The sequence below is a fragment of the Schistocerca americana genome, chromosome X (genome assembly GCF_021461395.2).
Source record: "Schistocerca americana isolate TAMUIC-IGC-003095 chromosome X, iqSchAmer2.1, whole genome shotgun sequence".
Lineage (NCBI taxonomy): Eukaryota > Metazoa > Arthropoda > Insecta > Orthoptera > Acrididae > Schistocerca > Schistocerca americana.
In genome coordinates, this window is record NC_060130.1 from 257,699,635 (window position 1) to 257,719,754 (window position 20,120).

The 20,120-nt window shown below is 44.5% G+C and overlaps 1 protein-coding gene across 1 annotated transcript in view; it reads right to left on the reverse strand.

Moving 5' to 3' along the window:
* The window catches only part of LOC124555948 (motor neuron and pancreas homeobox protein 1-like), a 271,030-nt gene that overhangs the window by 176,945 nt on the left and 73,965 nt on the right, over positions 1–20,120 (reverse strand). The window lies entirely within an intron of this gene.

The following is a 20,120-nucleotide window of genomic DNA, read 5'->3' on the forward strand; positions in this document are numbered from 1 at the left end:
CACGCCTCCAGTCAGCTACAGTCCATTTTCGGTGTTGTTTGATCAATTGAAGACGTGGAGCTGTGAACAATGTCGTGAACAACGGCCTTTTGCAAGGTACTCAGCTCCAAAGATCCATCTCATATAGTTCCCTTCACAAAGTTTCGCCGGAAACTGGTTGAGATGGACCTGCGCTCACAGACAGCAGCAATTCCCGTTGGATACAAAACCAGTTGTCTTTGACAAGGTTTGACGTTCCTCTTTGACCCCACTCGGGTAGGATCTTTTTACGACCACTGCCCTTACGCCGTGTTACGTGGCTACGATTGGTACACGATTCCTCGTAGACACGTGGACAGTCCGTGTTGATACACCAACAAATGGTTCAAATGGCTCTGAGCACTATGGGACTCAACTTCTGAGGTCATTAGTCCCCTAGAACTTAGAACCAGTTAAACCTAACTAACCTAAGGGCATCACACGCATCCATGCCCGAGGCGGGATTCGAACCCGCGACCGTAGTAGTCTCGCGGTTCCAGACTACAGCGCCTAGAACCGCACGGCCACTTCGGCCGGCTGATACACCAACAAATTCGACAATTTCATTCATGGTCTGGTTACGGACACCTTCAAACACGATAGCTGCTTTCAGCCATTCTGTCAGAGAAAGAACAGACACCACACCTTCATATAATTTGATTGGCCTAGCTGGGCAATGGATCCGCCTTCTTTAGTGCGGATGCACAAATACGTCCGACCTCCTGTGGCTATCTCAGTTGTTATAAGATTACTCGTAACCACCGCAGAATTTATAGCAACCAAGAAGTTTCGAAAAAGAAAAGAAAGGAAGGTTAGGGATTACGCACCTCGATGCAAGGTCATTAGAGGCGGAGCTCAATCTCTGAATGTGGAAAGATGAGAAAGGAAGTCGGCCGTGCCCTGTCAAAGTAACCATCCCGGCATCAGAAACTTAGGGAAAACACGGAAAACATAAATGTTTACGGAGGGACGGTGATTTGAGCCGCCGTCCTCCCAATGACCTACCACTGCCCAACCTCGTTCGGTGCGATGTGTCAAATACATAATCGTCACGTTCCTCATAATGGCTATCGGTATATTACAGTATGATGAAGGAATGCTGCTACTCACGTCTAAATGAGGGACTGGCTACTTGAAAACAAGAGTGTGATTGGTACAGAACAAAAAATACAACAGTGCTAAGAAAACAGCAAGGGTTTCCGAGTTACCGTTTTACGAGGGGGATTAAAAAATGAATTTAACAAGATCTCTTCTGGGCAAAACTTGATACTGCTAGGAGTTTTACTGTGTTCTATAAAACTGGTATTCTCTGAGCTTTCCACCTGTTTAAGCTGATGAACATGGAAATCAATAAGCACACACAGAATCATTCCGCACGAGCTAAAACTGGACGTCAAACAAATGGAGACGTTTGAGCAGTCAGAGGACACAGAAGTGTGTCACCGCAATGGACGGTCTAAGGGGTCTTTGTATCAGAAGTTATCGTACTGCACGAAACGGCGTATAATAGGCTGCGTGCCTCGCTGCTCCTCGAAAAAAATGGTTCAAATGGCTCTGAGCACTATGGGACTCAACTTCTGAGGTCATAAGTCCCCTAGAACTTAGAACTACTCAAACCTAACTAACCTAAGGACATCACACACATCCATGCCCGAGGCAGGATTCGAACTGCTGCTCCTCGGTTACAAGTACGTCACAAGGTCTTATTCGATAAAATTTCTAAACATGTATCAACGAATGAAAGGATGTAAGTTTATCGATTAACAACCCGTCGAGGTCTACATCATCTAATCAAAAGTGTGCAGACAACCACCTTTATGACGGCTTGAACTCTGCTGGTGACATTCCAGCTATGGGTCTCAATATCATTTTTTCTCAAAACCCGAAACCACACAAGTTAGTAACGTTGGACGGGGAGGTCTGGAGCGAAGTCAACTTTCTAGCTCGTTCCGAAATATGGTACTTTGAATTCAGCTCGGAACCCTGGGCAGGCCAGTCCATTTCAGGAATGTTCTTGTCCAGATACTATTGCCTCATAGATGCTGCTTTATGACAGGGTGCATTGTCATGCTCATACGAACAATCATCATCTCTGAACTGTTCCTCTACTGTACGCAGTAAAATGTGGTCATATATTTCTGCTTTTAGAGTTTTCTTAAGCGCAATGGAGCACACCCTAACTGTTGTGACTTGTCAAGACAGCCAAGTCACAATGAGAGGAAGCCGAAAGGCACGCGTTAAGCTCACGCAGATTGGCGAGAGGTCTGGAACAGTTAAAGGAATTAATAGTAGCAAATAAAGTACGTAGTTGATGTAATACTTAACTTTAATCCACAATTGTAGAACATCTCTCTTGACGGTACATGTTATAACCACAATATAAAATAATATCAAATGCTATGGCGCCTTGCTAGGTCGTAGCAAATGACGTAGCTGAAGGCTATGCTAACTATCGTCTCGGCAAATGAGAGCGCAGTTGTCAGTGATCCATCTCTGGCTAAGTCGGCTGTACAACTGGGGCGAGTGCTAATAAGTCTCTCTAGACCTGCCGTGTGGTGGCGCTCGGTCTGCTATCACTGACAGTGGCGACACGCGGGTCCGACGTATACTAATGGACCGCGGCCGATTTAAAGGGTACCACCTAGCAAGTGTGGTGTCTGGCGGTGACACCACACTAACCACAAAAAACAAGCCCACACCATTAAACCTTTTCCTCCGTCATTTACGGTTGGTACTACACGTGATGACAATTACCCACACAAATGTGTGGCTTATGAGGCACTGCCGATCACACTCGATTCTTTTTCACTCGCTTCGCACTGTCGTTGTGCTAGCTAGTGTCTAGTAGCACTTTCGAAATCACAAGTGATTTCTTCCGCCGATTTCGTGCATCTTTTTACAGCAACTCTCCTCAATGCTCTACAATCCCCCACCGTAAGTACATGAGGTGTTCCTGCTATTGGTTTAGCTGTGATTGTTCCTTCGGGTTTCCACTTCACAGTCACATTACCAACAGTCGACATGTCCCTGATGGATCTGTATCTCCACATCTCATTTACATCTACATGGACACTCTGCAAGTCACTCTTAAGTGCCCGCAAGAGGATTCATCGTACCTCTTTCGCAATAATTTTCATTATTTCACTCTCTAACAGCGCGCGGAAAAATACGAACACTTATATCTATCCGCGTGAGCTCTGATTTCCCTTATTTTATTATGATTATATGAAGATGAAATGGAAGATATGATACTGCGTGAAGAGTTTGACAGAGCACTGAAAGATCTCACTCGAAACAAGGCCTCGGGAGAAGACAACATTCTATTAGAACTACTGATAGCCATGGAAGAACCAGCCCTGACAAAACTCTACCAACTAGTGAGGAAGACATGCAAGACAGGTGAAATACCCTCAGACTTCAAGAAGAATATAATAATTCCAATCCCAAAGAAAGCAGGTGTTGACAGATATGAAAATTACCGAACTATCAGTTCAACAAGTCACGGCTGCAAAATACTAACACGAATTCCTTACAGACGAATGGAAAAGCTGGTAAAGACCGACCTCGGAGAAGATCAGTTTGGATTCCGTAGAAACGTTGGAACACGTGGGGCAATACTGACCCTACGACTTATCTTAGAAGATAGATTAAAGAAAGGCAAACCTACGTTTCTAGAATTTGTAGACTTAGAGAAATCTTTTGACAATGTTGACTGGAATACTCTCTTTCAAATTCTGAAGGTGGCAGGGGTAAAATACAGGTAGTGAAAGGCTATTTACAGTTTGTACAGGAACCAGACGGCAGAGTCGTGGGGCATGAAAGGGAAGCAGTGGTTGGGAAGGGAGTGAGACAGGGTTGTAGCCTATCCCCGATGTTATTCGATCTGTATATTGAGCAAGCAGTAAAGGAAACGAAAGAAAAATTCGGAGTAGGAATTAAAATCCGCGGAGAAGAAATAAAAACTTTGAGGTTCACCGATGACATTGTAATTTTGTCAGAGACAGCAAAGGACTTGGAAGAGCAGTTGAACGGAATGGACAGTGTCTTGAAAGGAGGATGTAAGATGAACATCAACATAAGCAAAATGAGGAAAATGGAATGTAGTCGAATTAAGTCCGGCGATGCTGAGGAAATCAGATTAGGAAATGAGACACTTTAAGTAGTAAATGAATTTTGCTACTTGGAGAGCAAAGTAACTGATGATGGTCGAAGTAGAGAGGATATAAAATGTAGAGTGGCAATTGCAAGGAAAGCATTTCTAAAGAACAGAAATTTCTTAACATCGAGTATAGATTTAAATGTCAGGAAGTCGTTTCTGAAAGTATTTGTGTGGAATGTAGCCATGTATGGAAGTGAAACATGGACGATGAATAATTTAGACAAGAAGAGAATAGAAGCTTTCTAAATGTGGCGCTACAGAAGAATGCTGAAGATTAGATGGATAGACCACATAACTAATGAGGAGGTATTGAATAGAATTGGGGGAGAGGAGTAATTTGTGGCACAACTTGACTAGAAGAAGGGATCGGTTGGTAGGACATGTTCTGAGGCATGAAGGGCTCACGAATTTTGTATTGGAGGGCAGCGTGGAGGGTAAAAATCGTAGAGGGAGACCAAGAGGTGAATACGCTAAGCAGATTCAGAAGAAATGTAGGTTGCAGTAGGTACTGGGAGATGAAGAAGCTTGTACAGGATAGACTAGCATGGAAAGCTGCATCAAAAAAGTCTCTGGACTGAAGACCATAACAACAACGTTATGATGATCGTTTCTCCTCATCTGGGTCGGCGTCAACGAAATATTTTCGCATTCGGAGGAGAAAGTTGGTGATTGAAATATTGTGAGAATATTCCGCCACAACGAAATTCGCCATTATTTTAATGGTGTCCATGTCAAATCATGTATCATGTCCGTGAAACTATCTCCCTATTTCGCGATAATATCAAACGTTCCCCTCTTCTTTGAACTTTCCCGATTTAGCCCGTTAATCCTATTTGGTAATGATCCCACACCTCGCTGCAGTACTCCAAAAGGGGACGGGCAAGTGTATGGTAGGCTGCCTTATTAGTAGATCTGTTACATATTGTAAGTGTTCTGCCAATAAGACGCAGTATTTGGTTTGCCTTCCCCACATAATTTTCTGTGTCTTCTTTCCAATTTAAATTGTTCGTAATTGTAATTGTTAGGTATTTATTTGAATTTACGGCCTTTAGATTAGACTGATTTATCGTGTAACCGACGTTTAACGAATTCCTTTTAGCACTCAAATGGATGTCCTCACACTTTTCATTATTTAGGACCAACTGCCAATTTTCACACCATTCAGATATCTTTTCTAAATCGTTTTGAAATTTGTTTTGATCTTCTGATGAGTTTACAAGACGATAAACGACAGCATCATCTGCAAACAACCTAATACCGCTGTTCATATTGTCTCCTAAATGGTTTATATAGATACGGAACTGCAGAGGGCCCATATCACTACCTTGGGGAACGCCAGAAATCACTTCTGTTTTACTCGATGACTTTCCGTCAATTACTACGAACTGTGACCTCTATGACAGGAAATCACGTATCCAGTCACATAACTTAGATGATATTCCATCAGGACGCAGTTTCACTACAAGCCGCTTATGTGTTACAGTGCCAAAAGCCTTTCGGAAGTCCATAAATACAGAATCAATTTGAAATCCCTTGTCAATAGCACTCAACACTTCGTGTGTGTAAAGAGCTAGTTGTGTTTCACAAGAACAATGTTTTCTAAATCCGTGTTGACTGTGTATCGATAGACGGTCTCTACGAGATAATTCATAATGATCAAAGACAATATATGTTCCAAAATATTGCTGCATACCGACGTCTTTGATTTGGGCCTCTAATTTAGTGGATTACCCCTACTAGAATGGGTAGCTCTGAGGGATGAAGTAGTGAAGGCAGCAGAGGATCAAGTAGGTAAAAAGTTGAGGGCTAGTAGAAATCCTTGGGTAACGAATGAAATATTGAATTTAATTGATGAAAGGAAGAAACATAAAAACGCAGTAAATGAAGCAGGCAAAAAAGAATACAAACGTCTCAAAAATGAGATCGACAGGAAGAGCAAAATGGCTAAGCAGGGATGGCTAGAGGACAAATGTAAGGATTTAGAGGCTTATCTCACTAGGGGTAAGATAGATACTGCCTACAGGAAAATTAAAGAGACCTTTGGAGAAAAGAGAACCATTTGTATGAATATCAGGAGCTCAGATGGAAACCCAGTCCTAACCAAAGAAGGGAAAGCAGAAAAGTGGAAGGAGTATATAGAGGGTCTATAAAAGGGCGATGTACTTGAGGACAATATTATAGAAATGGAAGAGAATGTAGATGAAGATGAAACGGGAGATACAATACTGCGTGAAGAGTTTGACAGAGCACTGAAAGACCTGAGTCGAAATAAGGCCCAGGTAGTAGACAACATTGCATTGGAACTACTGACGGCCTTGGGAGTGCCAGTCCTGACAAAACTCTTCCATCTGGTGAGCAAGATGTATGAGACAGGCGAAGTACCCTCAGACTTCAAGAAGAATATAATAATTCCAATCCCAAAGAAAGCAGGTGTTGACAGATGTAAAAATTACCGAACTATCAGTTTAATAAGTCACAGTTGCAAAATACTAACGCGAATTCTTTACAGACGAATGGAAAAACTGGTAGAAGCCGACCTCGGGGAAGATCAGTTTGGATTCCGAAGAAATATTGGAACACGTGAGGCAATACTGACCTTACGACTTATCTTAGAAGAAAGATTAAGGAAAGGCAAACCTACGTTTCTAGCATTTGTAGACTTAGAGAAAGCTTTTGACAATGTTGACTGGAATACTCTCTTTCAAATTCTAACGGTGGCAGGGGTAAAATACAGGGAGCGAAAGGCTATTTACAATTTTTACAGAAACCAGATGGCAGTTATAAGAGTCGAGGGACATGAAAGGGAAGCAGTGGTTGGGAAGGGAGTGAGACAGGGCTGTAGCCTCTCCCCGATGTTTCTTAATCTGTATATTGAGCAAGCAGTAAATGAAACAAAAGAAAAATTCGGAGTAGGTATTAAAATCCATGGAGAAGAAATAAAAACTTTGAGGTTCGCCGATGACATTGTAATTCTGTCAGAGACAGCAAAGGACTTGGAAGAGCAGTTGAACGGAATGGACAGTGTCTTGAAAGGAGGATATAAGATGAACATCAACAAAAGCGAAACGAGGATAATGGAATGTAGTCGTATTAAGTCGGGCGATGCTGAGGGAATTAGATTAGGAAATGAGACACTTAAAGTAGTAAAGGAGTTTTGCTATTTGGGGAGCAAAATAACTGATGATGGTCGAAGTAGAGAGGATATAAAATGTAGACTGGTAATGGCAAGGAAAGCGTTTCTGAAGAAAAGAAATTTGTTAACATCGAGTATAGATTTAAGTGTGAGGAAGTCGTTTCTGAAAGTATTTGTATGGAGTGTCGCCATGTATGGAAGTAAAACATGGATAATAAATAGTTTGGACAGGAAGAGAATAGAAGCTTTCTAAATGTGGTGCTACAGAAGAATGCTAAAGATTAGATGGGTAGATCACATAATTAATGAGGAGGTATTGAATAGAACTGGGGAGAAGAGGAGTTTGTGGCACAACTTGACTAGAAGAAGGGATCGGTTGGTAGGACATGTTCTGAGGCATCAAGGGATCACAAATTTAGCTTTGGAGGGCAGCGTGGAGGGTAAAAATCGTAGAGGGAGACCAAGAGATGAATACACTAAGCAGATTCAGAAGGATGTAGGTTGCAGTAGGTACTGGGAGATGAAGAAACTTGCACAGGATAGAGTAGCATGGAGAGCTGCATCAAACCAGTCTCAGAACTGAAGACCACAACAACAACCACACCCCTACTACTTCTGTCCAATGATTAGGCCACGTTCGAAGTCTCTGAGCTCTTCTGATGGAGCCATTCTGCTATTACTGATTCACTACTGATAACTGACAGCTGTCTGTCTGGTGAGTCTGCCTATAGTGACATCTAATGGTCAGTTCTGCATTACATAGTGGTGTCCGAGTTCTTTTGACCAGATAGTTTCGTTCGTTACAGTCTCTCCGACTGGCCAAGAATACTACAAGAAATAGGAACCAGCCGTCTCTAATGAAAACCATCATGGTATTTTTCTGAATTCATTGCTGAAAATCAAAATTAGGATAGCCACAAGGATAGTGGAAAGCCTTTCCTCCCAAATACCGCTCGGGTTCCATAACCAATGCGTCACCTACATATCATTCGGGTCGTACTGTCAACATACTACATCCAGAATTGTTGACTGGTTTTATAACACTTCAATATGAGCCGTCCACTCAGTAGTATACCACAATATTTGCTGCGTAGAAAGGGAACAATATTAGAATCTTACGACGTGATGATGACAAGAACACTAGAGGTGAAATACAAGCTCTGAATTGGCTATTTTGTAATAGAAAACAGGTCAGAGTCTTTTCAGTTGACCACCAACCCTTATGTTATCGAGGAAAACGGCGGATAAGCCAAACCCAAGCTAGCCTCATGAAACACCTCCATAGGTTCAAATCTATCAGTACCTCTATCTGACTATTCAACCCCCACATACTTCTGGGAGAAAGGATGTGGAGGAGAAATGGTTCAGCTGCAGCGTGGGGAATGATTCCAGAATGAATATTTCGCTCTGCAGTTTGATTGTGGGCTGTAATGAAATTTATTGGCAGAGTAAAGCTTTCGCCAGGTGCTAGTCCAGTAAGGGACTCTGTAGCCGAGTGTACACCGCTTAGAAACTTCCTGCAAGACTAAACCTGTATGTGTCGGACCGAGACTTGAACTGGCGGCCTTTTCTTTTCCTGGGAAAATGCTCTACCTACTGCACTATCCAAGAACTGCTCAGAACACCCTCCTCACAGCTCTTCTTCAGCCAGTACCTCAGCTTCTACTTTCCAAACTTCACAGAAGTTCTCCTGTATACCTCGAAAGACTAGAATTCCTGGAAGAAAGGATATTTCTGAGACAGGAGTGTTAATCACACAAGGTATGCAGGAGAACTTCTGTTAAGTTTGGAAGATGGGAGATGACGTACTGGGGGAAGTACAGATGTGAGCACGGGTCGTTAGGAGTGTTTGGATAGCTCAGCTTGTAGGGCACATGCCCACAGAAGACAAAGATCTCAGGTCCAAAGACGGTCCGGTACACGGTTTTATTCTGGCAAAAAGTTCCAGCCTTGGTGAGTTCGGAACCTAGGCAGAGCTGAAGCTGCTGAAGGGCAATGAGTCGTTGAACGGCTCTGTCGGGAGGAGCATTTGCAGCGAAAGGAAAGGGCTCGGGTCCGAGACCCAGTCGGGCTCAAAATTTTAACCTCTCGAGAAATTTTACTCTCAAGATGGTGGCAGCAGAATGCGTTTCGACAAGAAAGTGTAAGAGTAACGACACACATCATAGGTTAGAGTTATTAAGAAAGACAGCATGACAGCCCGGTATCCCCTCACGGGGCACTGCGAGCGGCTGCCTGCAACACGCGTGCAGCGTTATCAGCCGGGGAACAAGTGTATGCTCCACTCCACTGAACAAGTGCGCAAACACCGCATTAGCGACAGTTGGTCCATTAGCCCCCAGCTGCTACTATTAGTCTCACCGTTCGCCTTCCGTAAATCAATACTGTCAGCTTTTATCTTCAGAATGGCCCCTATCAAAGGCTACAACATATTTCGTCCCGGCCGAGTTAGCAGCGACACATTCCCCGCACATTTGGAGACCGTTTACGTGTAAGTGCAGCAATCCACTTAAGTGGTCTGGAACGGCGCGCGCAGTACTAGCCCGCAGGTACGGGCGAATGTTCGCCAGCGGTTACAGGCGTAACCCGCGTGTCAGAATAAAGTGTCGTTATAAAAACAGCTGTCAACAAGCTCCCCGTGATATGCAGACAGGGTGATTATGAACAACTGCAACAGTCAATCCCCAACAGAATACAATGACTACCCTTACTGCGTTAGGGAAATAGAGTAACCGTCTTCAAAAATTGATGTATTACTATATGACGTCTCCAGATCATCTGATGATAACTTGTTGTTAAGTCAAAACCGATAGAGATACCCTTATGCGACCCGAGGCCGAAATATGTAATTTGAAGAAATCCACAGAATATTTTACAGGGCAGTCCACGGGAAGAAGTGCATATTTATTTGGTTATTATGAGGTTTAGCGTATAGGCTATTTACATCAGCCGGCCTGTGTGGCCGAGCGGTTCTAGGGGCTTCAGTCTGGAATCGCGCTACCGCTACGGTCGCAGGTTCGAATCCAGCCTCGGGCATGGATGTGTGTGATGTCCTTAGGTTAGTTAGGTTGAAGTAGTTCTAAGTTCTAGGGGACTGATAACCTCCGATGTTAAGTCCCATAGTGCTCAGAGCCACTTGAACCATGTTTACATCAATATAACTTATAGATAATTGTTCTCCAAACACTGCCATTACTTAAAATCCAAAGCAAGTTTATTTCTTAAAAAGTACACAACACAAATGGTTTCCATACTTAGTGATACTGCGTTGCTGAAGACGTTCGTGGAATCTCCTCATTACGTTCTAAACCACTTCTTGAGCAATGGCCTCTATCCCTACCCCGATTGTGGCTTTCAACTCAGCATTATTGTAGAGTAACCGTGAAAATATTTCTTCGCTCTTGAGATGACCCCGCAGTAAAAGAATTAGAGGCTGAAACATCGGGTGACCTCACGGAGCACAGGATATGGCCGATTCGTGAGAGTAATCGATGTGGAAAGAGGCGCCTCGGTCATTGAATTGCGGACCGTATGGGCTGTAGCCCCATCTTGCTGTAAACGTAGCGCTTTATAAGGCAATGACCCTGCAGCTGTGGAATAAAGAAATTGTTAATAGTGGCTGCATACCGCTAGGGATTGACAACCACTGGCGCCCGCTGTTGTCGTCAAAAACATAGGGCAGGCGGGGGCAAATGTGCGCATGGGGTGAAAATCCGAATCTACTGTTCTTCCTACTTATGAGTGTAGTGTGGAACCCTTGTATCTTCAGTTGAGAGCTTTTATGGTGGAAGAGTCAGGTGTGTTGTGTTACTGGTTTGCGCTTTGAAGCTTTCGAGATATGAGTCGAGTTAGTTTTTTGGAACTTTCTAAGTATTTACCCTGTAATTGATGGCTGTCTTCCGTAACATAATCTCGAAGATTTACGAATAACTCGTAGGTAAGTACATAACCTAACTCACGCCTTCAGCTTACTTATTAGTTTAACAAATGGTTCAAATGGTTCTGAGCACTATGGGACTTAACATCTATGGTCATCAGTCCCCTAGAACTTAGAACTACTTAAACCTAACTAACCTAAGGACATCACACAACACCCAGTCATCACGAGGTAGAGAAAATCCCTGACCCCGCCGGGAATCGAACCCGGGAACCCGGGCGTGGGAAGAGAGAACGCTACCGCACGACCACGAGCTGTGGACATGCTTAGTTTAACAAGTTGCATTATATATCAGCTGATATCAGAAGTTCACAAATCAGCGCCATGAGGTAAAGATCATACGAACTAGCTGAGGTAAGTGTCCGCGTACACACCTTTGCCCCAAACGTTTGTCTTCCCTTTCTTCGGTTTTAATACTGAACACTTAGGTTTATTTAACGTATTTAGTGGATCTTAATTTATAGTTCACTATTTCACATCGAGTGATTCAGTATTAATTAAACTAGTTCAGCTTCATGTTACAGAAAGTACGAGAGAAAACGTCCTCCATGCAGCTGAAACGCTTGGCTATAATGAAACCACATTACTTAAAAGACTTAAAGCTTGCTATCGTGTGGCATCATTGGCGTGTTCCAAGGAAGTATTTCATGAGACAGAGAAAACTGAATTGGTGGAGCACTGTATCACTCTGGAGTCTATGTTCTAAGTCCTTATGTTTAAACAATTCCGACATTTAGCATTTCATTTTGTCGTAAGTAATGGCGTAAAGCAACCGTTTAATAAAGAAACCCAAATGGCAGGGGAAGACTGGGATCGCTCGTTCATCGCTCGTCATAATTTACGTTTGAAGCAACAATAAAAATCGGTATCTGGAGGATAATGGAGTACAGTAAAGCAGAAATGAAACTCTTTTGCAGCATCTTGGCAGCTTTGCAAACTAAATATAATTTTCCGTCCATAGAGCCTGTAATGAAGACGAAACAGGAATACAGACTGTACTGGAAAAACTGCAGGAAAGGTATCAAGAAAGGGCCAAATAATAATAATAATACAATGTGTTTTCTTGTGTTAAAACTTTTTGTATTTAAATTACTGATACGTTGGTGTGATGTTCTGATGTTTAATATTATCCCCAGACCTGAGGCATAGATCCATTTCCTTCATTTGTAACATTTTGTTAAATACAACTTTCATACATCGTACAAGCAATCTCGAACTTATTGAATTGTGTAAAGTAGGGTCCTAAGTGTATTATGTACAATTTTCATTGTGATGTAATCGGAAAAGAAGAACGGAAAAACAGAAAAGTGTTCATGGGTATCACTGTCCCAGGTCCAACAATTGTCCCTGGTCCAACAATTCTAATCGATTATCCAGTAGCACACCAGACGACGACGAACTTTGGATTTCTATAGGTCTTTTCATCAACGAAACAATGAGCTACGGGATTTTTCCAGCTAATACCGTAATTTTTATTTATTGACATACCCATTCTCGTGAAAGGTTACCACGTCAGACAACAAGAGATTTGTCAGAAATGCGGCGTGCTGAGCCGTTCTGTCCGGTAATATTGTGCAGAAATCACTACTCTTCACTTTATCTCACGGCTGTAACTGTTGAGTCACTTGTAGCTTATAAGGAAGACACTCTAAATCCTGTTTTCACAGTCCTCTACAAAGACCGGCAATGGACTTGTAATATTCTGGAATGACAACGGACAGGTCGCTGTGTGCTTCGTTGGGAGGGTTGCATGAACTTGTCGGATATTTTCCGGCGTCCGAACTGTCAGCTCAGGTTCTCTATGTTTCACTTTGGTTACAGAACCCATATCACTCCATTATTTTGTCCACTTGGATATTGTCCTTCTGTGTGGAACACATAAATAACGGTCTCATCCACGGTGCATTGTGGACTGAACAGTCACAACTCTCTGCACACAACAGAACTCATCCACTGCTTCAATACGCACCTGCACCGGCCAACGTTCCATACTCAACTGAACGGTCCACTATGTGGGTCCGATTATATCTACAATCACATCTACATTTACTTCAATACCGAACGAGGTGGCGCAGTGGCTAGCACACTGGACTCGCATTCGGGAGGACGACGGTTAAATCTCGCGTCCGGCCATCCTGATTTAGGTTTTCCGTGATTTCCCTAAATCACTCCAGGCAAATGCCGGGATGGTTCCTTTGAAAGGGCACGGCCGACTTCCTTCCCCATCCTTCCCTAATCCGATGAGACCGATGACCTCGCCGTTTGGTCTCTTCCCCCAAACAGTCCAATCCAATTACTTCAATACTCCGAAGTCCACCTTACGACGCATGGCGGAAGGTACCCCGTTCAGCTACGAGTCATTTCATTTCCTGTTCCACTCTCGTCATCCTGTCTATATGCCTCCGTATGATCCCTGATATCTCGTATCTTATCTTCGTGGTCCTTACGCGTAGTGTATGATGGAGGCAACAGAATCGTTCTGCAGTCAGCTTCCAATGCCGGTTCTCTAAACTTTCTCAGTAGTGTTCCTCGAAAGGAAAGTCTCCTTCCCTCCAGGGATTCCCATTTGAGTTCCCGAAGTACCTCCGTAACACTTGCGTCTTCTTAGAATCTACCAGTAACATATCTAGCAGCCTGCTTCGATGTCTTCCTTCAATCCGACCTGGTACTGATCTCAAACACTCGAGCAGTACTCAAGAATAGGTCGCACTGGCGTCCTATATGCAGTCTCCTTCACAAGTGAACCACACTTTCTGTATGAAAATCACTGACTGTGCTGTGTGCAATCTATGGCTGGTTGGCATTGTTGAAGTAGTCGCTATTGTAGCGTTGGGCAGTTGGATGCGAAAACCGCTTAGCGTTGCGCAGTTGGAGGTGAGCCGCCGGCAGTGGTGGATGTGGGGAGAGAGATGGCAGAATTTTGAGAGCGGACGATCTGGACGTGTGTCCGTCAGAAAAAGGAAGTTTGTAAGACTGGATGTCATGAACCTTGAACACTATTAAGGTAAATACATTGTTTGTTCTCTTTCAAAATCTTTCATTTGCTAACTGTGCCTATCATTAGTTAGTGCCTTCAGTAGTTAGAATATTCTATTTAGCTGGCAGTATTGGCACTCGCTGTGTTGCAGTAGTAAAGGTATAGGTTGTTGTTAGTCATGGCCATTCTTTTGTGGGGATTATTGACAGTCAGATTGCGTTGCCCTAAAAATTTTGTGTGTCAGTTTAGTGTTGATCAGAATAAGTAAAGAGAGAAATGCCGGAGTACGTTCAGTTTTGCTCAGTTGTTTGAAAATCAAATAACGTAGAGGTTTTCCAGCACTGTCATTTATAAATTTTTCTAAGGGGACGTTACAAACAGAAGTCTACTATTCGCCTTTCCTACTACAGCCCTCATGTGCTAGTCCCATTTCATATCGCTATGCAACGCTACACCCAGATATTTAAACGATGTGACTGTGTCAAGCAGGACACTACTAATGCTGTATCTGAACATTACGGGTTTGTTTTTCCTACTCATCCGCATTAACGTATATTTTTCTATATTTAGAGCTAAGATGCGGTAGACGGCGAGAGCACATCTACAAGTTAGCGGTTTGGCAATTTGAAAATGCACTGTTTCTCGTCGACCACACTGTACTGATGATTTTTAGGTTTTCTTTTTCTTAGAGCATAACTTTCAAAATGCTGTGAACGTAGCCGAGTGAACCGTTGGGGCATGTCTCAATCAACAACACCACACAACATTTACATTTTTTTATTTTTAGATAATCGTCAAGGAAATGTTCTATACCTTCCCTACGACCTTCTTCATAACATGGCCAGAAGAGTGCATCGGCACGCAAATGATTCATTCTGCTGCACCCTTTGAAACTCCCTCTCTCACCCCCAGACCGAACTCTGCAAACCACGCTACTCCTGCAGCTTTTGTTCCAAGCAGACAGGGTCTCTACATGGGCCGAACGCCAAGGTGGAAGGAACTGGAGAATTACGGTGGATATTCGAACTCTTGTAGGATGCAGGAGAACAGTTACATGCAGGAAAACATTTACAGGTTTCTAACAGTACCCCAGAATCAGTGCGCTGCCGCGCGTCTAGGGCTAAGCTGGGAGCTCGATATTCATCTAACTTAATCCGTCTTCCACGGGAATCGATTTGCTTGTGAAGCAAAGCCAGATATGATCCTTTTCAGTTCCCGTTCTGATTGTCCAGCGAAATAAATACGAACTGGGTAAACAGCGGGCGGTGCTCAGACCGCGGTGCGGATTCTCGGGAGCAACCGGCAAGTGCGGTAAGTGTGAAACGGATTCGGCGATTGCAAAGAGCAAATTGTTAATGCGAGCGTGTAAGGCCGTTCGGCTTTTTGTCCAGGAGGACGGAGCGCCAAGGAGAGTAGGCAATAACAGAATTAGCTGATTGCCTATTTACACTTCCTGTGTCGAGATGGCCGATCTTTGACTGCGAAATAATGACAAATGCGTAATCCTTTTAGGCGGGGCCCTCCTGGCGACCTGAGTCGCTGATTGGCTGCGCGGCCCTTCTTTCTGTGTGGAGCCGGCCGCTAAACAAAGGGCTGGTGCCCGCGGCCACTGCGCTGCCGCCCCCACCCTCCGCCGGCTCCGGCCGTTAATTTGACGCCAAATGGGGACGCGATCTTACGCCGCCTGATGAAATAATCCGCGGCAATCACGCTGGCTGGCCGACTACTTTCGGACACGGGACCCCCCAGGCAGAACCGCGGCAACGCTGCCAACCCCGTTGCCAAGGCACCATTCCTCATCACTCGCTACTGACCGGCGGTTTTCTGCCTCCTGCCACGTTCAAAATCCGATGCGTGTGCCGGCAGAGACTAGATTCCAGAGTCTTATTCCACATATGTAACGTAATCTAACCGTCCCTTCTTAGCGTGGAGGCTGTAAGCAGCCCTCATAATTTATTGCGTTTTATAGATGATTGATACTCGTTGTTGTATGGCTGGTGGGAAAAATTAGGCATCGGACATTAATAAATAGCCACTTATGGAAGGCGTACTTACTCCCTAGGTATATGTACCTGTAACTCAAAGTTCTGACTGTGAGCCTACGACGCATGGCCTGTCTATTCTCCAACACTTTTCTATGATTCTGTCTCTACCAAAATGTTTTTATTAACAGTGAAGAAGTTTTAATATATGAACGCATTTGCACGACACAGATATTTTTATTACACTTTAAATTCGTATATTTGCCTTACTGGTTACGATTACACTCACCCTGTAAATGCAGTCACTTATTTATCACGCGCTTGTATTGCTATACAATTGCCGGTTCGTTACTGTACGATTGCCTTTTCATTACGTCACAGTTCCCTCGATATGAAATTAAAATCTGCGTTTAAAAATCTCACATTGATCACACTCATACGCGTTCTACTTGTATTTTAACTCTGATGCGACTTTCTGTATAATCTTTCCTCAAAATACTTCACTTTTATGCGCGATGCGCGGAGCAATAGCTCCTGGGACCTACGTTATAGGTTTGCTTAGGCGCGACTGATTCATTCCTTCGCGCCAACGATCTCCAGTTGCCAATGCCTTCCTTCTAGAATTATGGGGCATACCCATCAGCTATGCCGCTGTGCTATAGCTAATAAACGTAAGGGTAGACTCGATTCTTCCGGTGTAGGATCGATATATGTACCCTTACAAGATTTATGACGGTGCACGTAAATGGGGGATCATGGATGAGAGGGTTTCACATCTCCGCCTAGGCTTTCTGATCTAGCTGAAACAGTACAGACTCAGTTTAAATAATATTCTTCTCGTTGGGCGACCGCATCATGCAGGCACGGATCTACGGTTCGGTTCTGGGAAGGGATGGGATGCAAAGTGATTCTGCTCTCTCTTCCTCCACATATAACTTGCCATAAAACTCACTAAATCGCTTCAGGCAAATGCTGGGATGGTCCCTTTGGAAGGGCAAGGCACTTGCCTTCCCCATCCTTCGCTAATCTGATGACACCGATGACCTCGCTGTTTGGTCCCCTCCCCCAAATCAACCAGCCAACCAACCAGCCGTCAAGCTCACGTTCAACGAGCCACAGATGTCTAAGAGTCCAAAAATTAACAACAATATATTGTGTTAAAACGTTTTATACAGGGTGTAAAACAGACATGGGCAAACTCTGGTGATCCGCGGGCCTCATTCACATACACTGATCAGCCAGAACACAATGACTACCGACCTACTATCGATATAAACCAGTCCAGGGGATAGAAGCATCAACTAGCGAGGAATGAATGCTAGTCAGAAACATGCAAGGTGCATGTAGTATCAGTGAGCGTGGTGTCCATGTGTAGAACAGGGAAGGAGAGCGCTCTGTCTGAGATTGACCGAGGGCAGATTGTGGTGCACGGAGACTCGGCACGAACATTTCGGAAACTGCACGACTTACCGGATGTTCGAGGAGTGCTGTGGTGAGTGTAGTCAACACGTGGCGAAACCAAGGAGAAACCACGTTCAGACGTCTTGGGGTTGGGCGCCCACCCCTCATTACAGATGTCGGACGTCGTACGCTCGGTAGACTGGTAAAAAAGGACAGGCGGCACACTGTGGTGAACTAATATCAGACTTTAATGCTGCGCAGGGTACACGTGTGTCTGAACACGCAGTACACCGAACACTCCTAACGATGGGCCTTCGCTGCCAACGATCCATGCATGTGCCAATGTTAATAGTACGAAATAGGCAACTACGGCTGAAATGTGCACGTGACCATCGGCACTGGACGTCGGCACAGTGGCAGAGTGTTGCACGGTCTCATGAATCCCAATACCTTCTTCATCATGCCGACTGGGGAGAGGGAGGGGGGGGGGGGGGAGGAGTGCGCAAATCCGTCGTGTTCCAGGGGAGCAGCTCCTTGACACCCGTACTGCGGGACGGAGTCAAGCTGGCGGCGGTTCCATTAGGCTCTGGGGAACATTCACGTGGGCACCCATAGGTTGTGGAGCCGCCACTTCTCAATCGAGTAACCCAGCCTAACAGCGCTTAACTTCGGTGATCTGACGGGAACCGGTATTACCACTGCGGCAAGGCCGTTGGCGGCGGAAACCTATTAGTAAGCTTTAATATGGGGTGTCCACACTTGGTCCTTATGACGGCTTGAGCTCTGCTGGGGACACTTTCAGTTCGTTGTCTGAATGCCTGTGAACGAATGGTAGTCCATTCTTCATCAAGAGCCGAAACAAGAGAAGGTGGTGACGTTGAATGCTGCGATTTGGAGTGAAGCCGACGTTCTAAAACATTTCACTACGTTCAACCTTGGGAGTGGACAGACAGTTTCTGGAATGTGACTCTCCACAAAACATTGCCTCACAGTGCAGTTTTATGACAGGGAGCATTGTCACACTGATACAAAATAAGTCATGGTCTTCGAACTGTTCCTCTCCTGCAGGCAGTACATAAAGCTGTAAAATGTGCACACATCCTTCGAGATTTAGCTTTTTCTTCAGCGCACGGAAAATACTTCCGTACGGTAACACCACCTCCTTCGCACTTCACTGTTGGCACTACACATGATGATAGGTAATGTTTTCCAGGCTTTCGCCAAACCGAAACCCTTTCATCAGTTTGCGAAAGGGTATAACTTGATTCTTGACTCAAAAATCACTTATTTCCAGTGGCGTCACTCGCTTCCAGTGGCGTAACTCTTAACACTATCTCAAGTGTCGCTTAGCATTGGCTTCAAAATGTGGGGCTTATGGGTACTAACGCTCAGCGGACCGCGTCCGTCAGTACGTGAGGCCTACCTGGTCTAGATTTAGTTGTGGTTGTTCCTTCATCTTTTCATTGATGTAAAATTTCGCTCGGCGCACATGCACTGTAGCTTAGGTAGATTTTATATCTAAGTTTTAGGCTATTTCCCGGCTTGATAGAGGACAAGTGTCTTGTATTAGTTCGTTATTTTCGACTTCTCCTACTCCACTGTGGTATGTTGTAATCAGTTATCGTTTAGGCCCTGTATAATTCGATTCCGTCAGAGCTTAGTACATCACCTGAGCATAACTTCCGAGAAATTGCAGTTCATATACACTGAGGTGGCAAAAGCCGTGGGATAGTGATGTACACCTATACAGATGGCGATAGTATGGCTTACACAAGGTAGAAAGGGCAGTGCATTGGCGGAGCGGCCAAAAAAATGGTTCAAATGGCTCTGAGCACTATGGGACTCAACATCGTAGGTCATAAGTCCCCTAGAACTTAGAACTACTTAAACCTAACTAACCTAAGGACATCACGCACACCCATGCCCGAGGCAGGATTCGAACCTGCGACCGTAGCAGTCCCGCGGTTCCTGACTGCAGCGCCAGAACCGCACGGCCACCGCGGGCGGCCGGAGCGGCCATTTCTACTCAAGTGATTCATGTGAAAAGGTTTCCGACGTGATTGTGGCCGCACTACGGGAATTAACAGATTTTGAACGCGGAATCGTAGTTGGAGCTAGACGCATGGGGAATTTCATTTCGGAAATTAGGGAATTCAGTATTCCGAGATTCAGAGTATCAAGAGTGTACTGTAAGTACCAAATTTCAGGTATTACTTTTCACCACGGACAACGCAGTAGACGACGGCCTACGTTTAACGACCGAGTGCAGCGGCGTTAGATAGCGTTGTTAGTGCTAACAGACAAGCAACACTGCCTGAAATGACCGCAGAAATCAATGTGGGATGTACGACGAACGCTTCCGCTAGAACAGTGCGGCGTATTTGGCGTTAATAAGCTATGGCAGTAGACGACCGTCGCGAGTTCCTTTGCTAACAGCACGACGCCGCCTGCAGCAACTCTCCTGGGTTCGTGACCACATCGATTGGACCTTAGACGACTGAAAATCTAAGGAA